At 28.9% G+C, this 8,935-nt stretch overlaps 1 protein-coding gene across 4 annotated transcripts in view; it reads left to right on the forward strand.

The window, feature by feature from the left end:
• Positions 1-8,935, forward strand: part of kek5 (kekkon 5) — a 597,474-nt gene that overhangs the window by 231,078 nt on the left and 357,461 nt on the right. The window lies entirely within an intron of this gene.

The raw sequence follows: 8,935 nt of genomic DNA on the forward strand, positions 1-8,935 counted from the left end.
GGTTCGTGAGCTTCTAACAACATTTTTATTGGAATAAATTAATTTGTCAAGATAAGTAATTTATTATATTTGTGGTCTATTACTATTGATTGCATAAAAGTAACTTATTTAAAAAATGATATTAAGAAAAACAAGGGTGTCTTGTGAGGGACAGGGAATTTTTGGTTTGGGTTCAATTTCTGTGCATTGTGTGGCTGTTTGGTTTCCTCCATTTTTTTAAAAATGTTTTTTGTTATATTTATCTCTAAAGCTCAGTTAAATGTTAGCTATATTTTAATTAAACTCATAAAAAAAAAGTTTTGGTTTTCAAATTTTTAATAAGAAATGCAGATACTTTTTGCAGGATGGTGTAAATATTTTACTGAACTCAAATTCATTTTTAATGCTTGATTTACTCAAGTTTTTATTATTTTTTTTATTGTAATGATCAAACACCCACTTTAAATATATAATATATACCTTATTTTTTGTTAGATACATAGTGTAAGACTTTAAAATGTTTATATTTGAATCATACGATTTTTTTTAAATAGGCTTTTACTCATGTATCGGACTTGCCTCTACACACAATATGATCGGTAGGTAGCCTTATATTTTTTAAAAAATTATTTCATCAAATTTTTGGGGTAAAAAGCCAAATAAAAAATAAGTTCTATCAGAAACTGTTTGAGTTAATTGAACTTAAGAACCGCCATAATGTATTCAAGTCAAGTATCATATAAATACATTTGTAATTGAAAAATTATCTATTAATTACATTATTTTTATTAATGTTCCTTAATCATTAATAAAACTATTTTTAACTGAATCAATATACCAAATTATTAACAAATAATTCCTGAGCAAGGCTCGGCCTCCAATTGATGTAATATAAATTCGACTAAAAACAAAATATGGGAGTATTCACATACATTCTGAATTCATACGTTTAGAATTCAGAATTTTAAGTGGAATTATGGAATTGTTAGGAATTCCTAATGCTATTCAACATTCTGAAAATTATTGAGGAATGCTTAATTCACTCTTGATTCCACAAATTATAAAGCATTTTAATTTTAAAATATGTGAAATTATTTGTAGAACACTGCTGTTTTTAAACCTCAGACTTTTTTTTTAAGAAGGTACTGTTATTGTGTAAACGCACCAGTCGTGGAATTAGTTATTTTTATTACTTTGTTTGTTATATATATTTTTTCTACTCACAAAAAACGTATGTAAAAAAATCTCCACTGAAGTTTGACTTAGTAGGATAATAATCGGTCTTAATATGGGCCAAAAGTTTAAGTAGAAGAAGATGCAAGAATAATATAAAAATAAAAGAATAAAAAAGTATTATTGCACGTTAACATGAAAAATTCTAGATGGTACGCGTAAAAATATAAAATATTATTAGTAAAACCCTTACTGTATTATTAGGAAAAACCTTTTACGTGAATAATTTTTATTTTTTCTTATTTTCAAATATAATCCTAATTTTTTTTCTATTATTGTACTATTTTTTACAATGCCTTAATGAAAGTTTATAAGTTATACAGAACTTTTGTATACATCATAATACTACATTATCTGATTTAAAAAATGAGTAAGAAAAAAAAATTATTTATTTTTTGCGAAAGATATATTATTACCTTATAAAATTTTCACTAACAATAAATTATTTTTATATTTTTAAATATTATTTTATAACTTATTATGCCGAAACGTATAAGTTTATTTTATTTTATAAAGAAAAATATATTGGTCATCAATTTTAATTCCAGCTCTATGTTATATAATACACGCTAATAGCGATTAATATACAAGTCATTATTTATAACACCGGACAGAAGGGTAAAATTACATATAGTAAATAAAATAATAGAACCTTTTCTGTGGATTGCCAGGAATAATATAAAAAAATTAATAATTTTAAATTTTAAAAATAGCATTGAACAACGTCGCTACTAAATGCTGCTCGTAAATTTTGATTGCTACAACACCTACTTGACAAAGGCTCTAAACTTCCCATTCACTACAAAAAAATATTCTACACTATGATAATCAGACCAATTTAGATTTGTGGAATTGAGCTTTGGGGCTCTACCAAACCATAAATTCCTCCCGCATCCAATCGTTACAATCCAAAACCCTTGATGCTCCTTATTACGTTACAAATAAATTCATTCACAAAGACCTTAACATCCTATTCGTTGCAGATTTGGCCCAAAACAGATATGCGTCTTTTCATTCCAAACTCCGTACCCATCCTAACCCATTAGTTCTTAATCTCTTATCCTTAAAAATTGGATGAACGGGACCTTCTAATTTAAATTAATACTTGAAGTACCACCAATGGGTGGTTCCTTCCCAAGATTTTCAAGTGTAAATGAAACATTCCACATATTTACTTATTGTATTTATTATTTTGTACAGATGTAAATTACATCTAATAAATAAATAAAAAATAGATGTCACTATGGCACTTACAGCAAATTTACTTGTTGTATATATATTTTTATACAGTTGTAAATAACAATAAATAAATTAATAAAAAAAAATAAAAAAAATAAATAAATGTTGCTTCATATATATTTTATTGTTCAGCGAAATTCTTACAGTTGTTTCAAAGTACACATTGAAAGCGGTTTATTAGTTGTACTGTTAAACTTTTCTTGAGGAAATTTCCGCTTCTTTCGAGGTAGGAGAGATTCAGACGTACATAAAAAGGTAAAACACGGGTAAGCACTAAGTTGCTTCTATTTATCTGAGTTATATGAATATTTTATGCTGAAAGTACAAAAGTTACAAAAAAAAGAGGAATGAACCTCTGGTAAATTGACGGCGGTAGCGGCTTCTGAAAAGCCAAACTTCTTTTCTTGAGAAATATGGCTGCTTTGTTGATGAAACCTTACATCTCGAAAACAAATGAAGATTACGCACTAGAGATTGTCCTTAGTTGAGAAGGGAGCTTTTGAATTATATTCTTCCTGCTCTGGTGCCAGAAGGGGCCGCGCTTATTTTTGTTCTTAGCGGGATCATGGCAAACAATAGGATTCATCATGCTCTAAGAAGAAAAATGTCCCTGGGAATGGCTCTGGTATGATTTAATTCTGGTCTATGCTCTTTGCAAAAATTATTTTGTTTCAGCCAAGGTAATAAATAGTCATAAAAAAGAATGATATTTTTTAAAAATAATATTATAAACATTTTTAAAATTAGATTATACATTTTTGCCAATATTGGAGTAATGTTTGTTCTAATTTTACCTAAAATGGCTTCCATGATACATACATACGAGTGCAATACATCACGTTCACAGAGTTCAGTATATTGGGCGCCAAAATTACTTATCATATTAATAAACATCAGCAGAAAAAAAATAAAAGTATTTTTTATCATTTCTCCGAAAAACATAAACGTGATTCCGGCACCACTTTCACCCTGGCTTATAATAATGAAGGCAAACCTGATGAATATGGTGATCATGATGACGTAATTTTCAATTATTAGCTTATTTTAATGTATTTTTTCATTGATTATTATGTTTTAATTAAATAAAAAAATGTTGAATTTCTAATTAATTTAAAAACTATAGTTACATTAAAAATAAATGTAGATATTTTAATTTTTATCCTTACTATAAAAGATTAAAAAAAATTACTTTGATTTTGAGATTAATTGGAATATTTTTAAAAATGAAACCTAATTTTTTTATTAAACTTAAATAGAAACCATCTTTATTAAATTTTGTCTTAAATTGGTTATTGAAAAAAAAAAAGAAAATTTATTTTTTCTTTTATTTAATACCAGATCGGCCTGGTTGGTCATTCATGGTTGATATAACATTTACATTATTTTATTTTAACAGTTGATTTTGGGGGTTGGGTGGGGTATAGTCTCTTACAAAAGACACCGCTAACTAGATACAACGTTATAGTTACAAAAAAAAAATTATGACAAAATAAATAGATAAAAATAACAATTCTTAATAAGAGAGAAAAGTAAAGTTAATAACAACATTAGTTGACTCAACAAAACAAATAATTTCCTTCTAATGGGAAAAACAAAACAACTCAATTTGAAAAAAAGGATGAAAATAAAACAGAAGATATTTCAATAACAGAATTTATAACAAGACGTCTTGCAGAAGCCTAGGCTTCAGTTTTCGAGTTGAGGTTGGGTTTCCCAAGTTGTAGGTCACTGCTCCTTTAACTGTTGGTAACTGGGAGTGGAACTTCATGAATTGTTTTTTGATGAAATCCTCCATTGACTCCATTTGCAATTGGCTATTTCTTACAAACTAAGGAGAATCCACTGCGATTCTGAGGACCTTATTTTGAAAAGATTGTAATTGTTTCCCTTACGTAAAGGATCCCGCTCCCCAGACTTCATAGCCGTAAATTAGCAGATGCTTGAGAATTGTTTTAAAAATAAAAACAGTAGTTTCTGGTTTTAATTTGGATTGTCTATTTAATAGGATATAGCATTGCTAACCTAGCGTAGGTTCGAGTTAGTATGATGTTGATATGGTGATTCCTGATAAAATGTAATATTTATTATATACAAAATTTGAAATATTGGTAGATTCGGTACTATGAAACATAATTTTTTTTCTTTAAGAAATCAATTGAACTCACTGAAGTACTTACATATATTGTGTCGCAAGTTAACAAGACAACGTTGGCATTCGTTTTCTGTGCCACATGAAACCAAGAAAGGTTTAACACTCAGTAACACAAAAATAACTTTTGTTGTTCAAAATTACTTGGGTGTAGTTTAGGCTATAAATTAAACAAAATGCTACAATCCCGATCTCTGTGAACAGAAGAAAATAGAATATATGAAAAAGATAAAAAATAAAATATATGAGGAGTCTTTCTTTATTTTACGCTACTTTTTGTCTATAATAAAATCTATGTTATAGGTATGGGTTCAAAGAAGAGGAATTCAGCTTTTACATTTTTTTTAATAGCGTAGAAATTATATAAACGTGTAAGGAGTTATGAATGTTTAGGTGAACGTCGAACATCGCTAGGAAACAAAATTCTCGAAAACATCTAGTTTAAAAATTTTCGGTTTTTATTTCCGTGAAAATTCCTATTTATGTTTCTAAAGGACGTTAAGAATGAATCTGATCATTGTTTTGTGAAAAAATAAAATTGTTGACATACTTTACTGGGAGCATCTATTGGTTTTTATATTTTTTAAAAATAAGTTTATACTAATTTAATGCGATCGACAATATTTGTTTCTTATATTATAAAAAATAAATAAATCTATTATTAAACCGCTACTACATGATTCCGGACCATACTCCATTCAAAAAATTTTTTTTAGTGCAACGTGCAATGTTCCAAATTTTACTATTTTATTCCAATGTAATAATTTATACACGAGTAGTTCAAAATAATGCCTCATCAATTACATAATTTCTTTGCGTTATTAGTTATCTCAACAGGCACAGAGCGGTGGGAGCATTCCACGCCTGGTTGTCCCGTTTGTCGCTCGCGTTCTCGATATCGCCGGTTATCCTGGATATTCGGAGCCGCGGCAATTACCAAACAACCCCCGTGTGTCCGGTTCGTCATTGTGTTCCATGTTCTATTGAACTCCCTCCTCCTTTGTAGTGCAAATGGATAATTTACATCAGCTACGCCATGATTACAGCATGCTTGATCACATACTGCGAAGACACACTAGCTTATGTAAAAAATACCCGATTTACAAAAGATACCAGAATAATATATATTTTTTTTTAATAAATTCTTCAAAAATTTTTATTTTGATATGAAAAAATATAAAATATGGTTTACCTCATTATAAAAAAAATCCCGTTTTCTGCTATATTCGAAACCTGGATCGTGCAGAATGTTTTTTTTTTTTTTTTTAATTTTTATTTTACTAAACCTTCGAATTTCTTTAATATCCAATCCTTACAATCCAATATCCTTCGTAAAATACTCAATACTCCTTACTTTGTCACAAATAAAATCATACATAAAGACCTTAATCTAACCGATCATGCCCGGACCAGATATCATTCCTTCCATTACAAACTCCCTGACCACCCAAACCCACTAGTTTCAAACCTTGCTTCCTCTTCCATTTCTGACAATCCTGACATAACATCCTGAAAATTTACTGGATGTATGTATACAAATGTACAATTGTACATTTCAATAAAGATGAAAAAAAAAAATATTTTAAGCATGTATGTAAAGAGGATCTTATCCTACATACCATTATATATTTAAAACATATATATGATTGCTGTTTGATACAAGTTATATAACATTCTTAAAATTTAGGTTTTCATAAAATTATAGTAATATAAGTGGTAGGACTGATTGATAGACTTTATAGTAATTCAATAAATTGTGTTTTGAGTGAAAAATAAAGTGAAAAGCTAATCAACTAGTAATAACAATGGTTATTAATGTAAAATAAAAATGAATCACTAATCATACCACCTCAACCTCGCAAACTCATCCCAATAAAATACAGCAAAACATTGAGCCAAACTATTAGATTATCCTCAGAGAAGATATACTTTCCAGGATCAAATCCTCCATTGATCGAATAATACACTGAATGATTTATTAAATTTATTTTTTCCATTGAAAAATAATATAAACTTCCACATTCATGCCGTAAAAACATGCTAAAAAAATACAGAATATAAATAAAAAAATAGTACATAAAAAAAATTGATGTAATATTAAAAATTATAGACAATAAAAATAGATATATAGATAAAGCAAATATATATTATATTTATATATAATATTTAATTCTGCATAGGGAACTCCAAACTAAGCTTTACCCAAACAAGCGGTAAGGCTGATTCCTTGGAGATCGCAGCGCCTCTCTCACAACCGAGTCACTTTCATTGAAAACCAATGAAAACATGAAGAAACCGTATATCCTACAACTACTTCATTAATATCCCGAACAGCGTTTGTATTCTTTGTGAGTAAATAGCTTAGACCGTTAAACTGATTTATGCGTGAGCTGAATTTCAACGAGGCATGATAAATATTTAAGAAATACATTTGTTTTTGTATAAAAATATCATTTAAGTTTGCAAGATTATTTTGTTTACATCCCGATCTATTGATATATAACGTAAAGCAAATTAATTTATATTTTATATCTATTTTTGATTTTGTAAAACAGATTGAATTTGGTACCAAAGACACTCTTAATTTTTTTTTTAATAATTTATTTATTGATATTTACAACTGTATACACATATATACAACAAGTAAATTTGCTGTAGGTGACATAGTAACATGATAAAAACATTGTTTAACACGTTCTACCCACTGATAGAACTCCAATAACATTTCTAGAGAAGAAGATCTCGAGGCCATCTTCTTTTCAGACGCCTTGGAGGATTATTAGGTAATGAAGGAGAAGCCAGGTTAGAAACAAGTGGATTTGGGTGGTTGAGAAGTTTATTATGGAAGGAACGGTATCTGGTTCTGGCCAAATCGGCAACATATGGAATATTGAGGTCCTGATGGATGACTTGATTTGTGACAAAGTAAGGAGCATTAAGGATTTTACGAAGGATTTTGGACTGTAAGGATTGGATTCTGGAGGAATTTGATGGTTTAGTGGAGCCCCAAAGCTCAACTCCGTATGTCCAGATAGGCCTTATAATAGTCATGTAGATCAGTCTTTTATAATGGACTCTTAATTTAAATTTAAAATTCTGATTAAAATTACTGATTTTTTTATTAACTGGAATGGAAACTGACAGTTTTAGTGGAGAAATTTATGTGTAATGTTTATCTATTAGTTTATCGTTAACATATTTTCGAGTTTTAGGTTAAAAAATAAAAAAAACTGTTCTTTACTCCGACCACCTTTTGGGTTTCTAATATTAAATAGTACTTGCACTGAGCCGGACCGTAATAATTACTTGTGACTGGGCGTAATTTTTACTGCCACGCATTTTCAAAAAAAAAAAAAATTAATTTATAAAATTCAATCACCAATACGGAATACAATCTGATAAAGTTTTTACTGGATATCTTTAATGAAGCTACACCAAATTTCAAAGGAGTGGGCTCATGCAGGCTCTCAAAAAAGGATACACAAAATCACATAGTGGTAAAATTGATGGTGGTTGCAGACATAAGGTTTATAATAAATTACTGATTCACATTATAGGATATATAATTTATAATTGTCATAATGGTACTTTTCTATCAACATTAATTTGTATCCTCACCATATCAACATCTAATTAACTCAAATCTATGCAAGGTCAGTAATGCTATATCCTATCCTAAACATAAATTCCAAACTAAAACCAGAAACAACTGTTCTTATATTTAAAACAATCCTCAGGCCAATGCTGATGTACGGCTGTCAAGTTTGGGGAGCGGCATCCTTCACGAACAGGAAAAACTACAATCTTTTCAAAATAAAGTCCTAAGAATCGCAGTTAATGCTCCTTGGTTCATAAGAAATAGCCAATTGCATCGCGAATTACAGATGGAGTCAATAGAGGATTACATTAAAAAATGGTTCATGAAGTTCCACTCCCAGTTGCCGATAGTTAAAGGAGCAGTGACCTACAACCTAGGAAACCCAACCTCAACTCGAAGACTGAAGCCCAGACTGCTGCAGGACATTCTTTTATAAATTTCAATAAATATAAAATTAATTCATAGTCACACTACCTTTATTTTACATTTTATTATTTCTCATATTATTTATTCATTATTACTATTTTTTCTGTTTTCTTCTCTCGTCCCTTTTTCAAATTAACTTATTTCTTTTTACTATTAGAGGGCAATTGTTTGTTTCATTTAAGTGCACCAATATCATTATTTTTTGTTATTAATTTTACTTTCCTCTTTTATTAAGATGCATTATTCTTATCTATTTTTTTTCTTCTTTTAATAATAACATTGTTTATAGTTAGGGGTGTCTTTTGTACGAG

The sequence above is a fragment of the Halyomorpha halys genome, unplaced genomic scaffold (assembly GCF_000696795.3).
Source record: "Halyomorpha halys isolate HHAL.00 unplaced genomic scaffold, Hhal_1.1 Scaffold81.1, whole genome shotgun sequence".
In the NCBI taxonomy this organism is placed as follows: domain Eukaryota; kingdom Metazoa; phylum Arthropoda; class Insecta; order Hemiptera; family Pentatomidae; genus Halyomorpha; species Halyomorpha halys.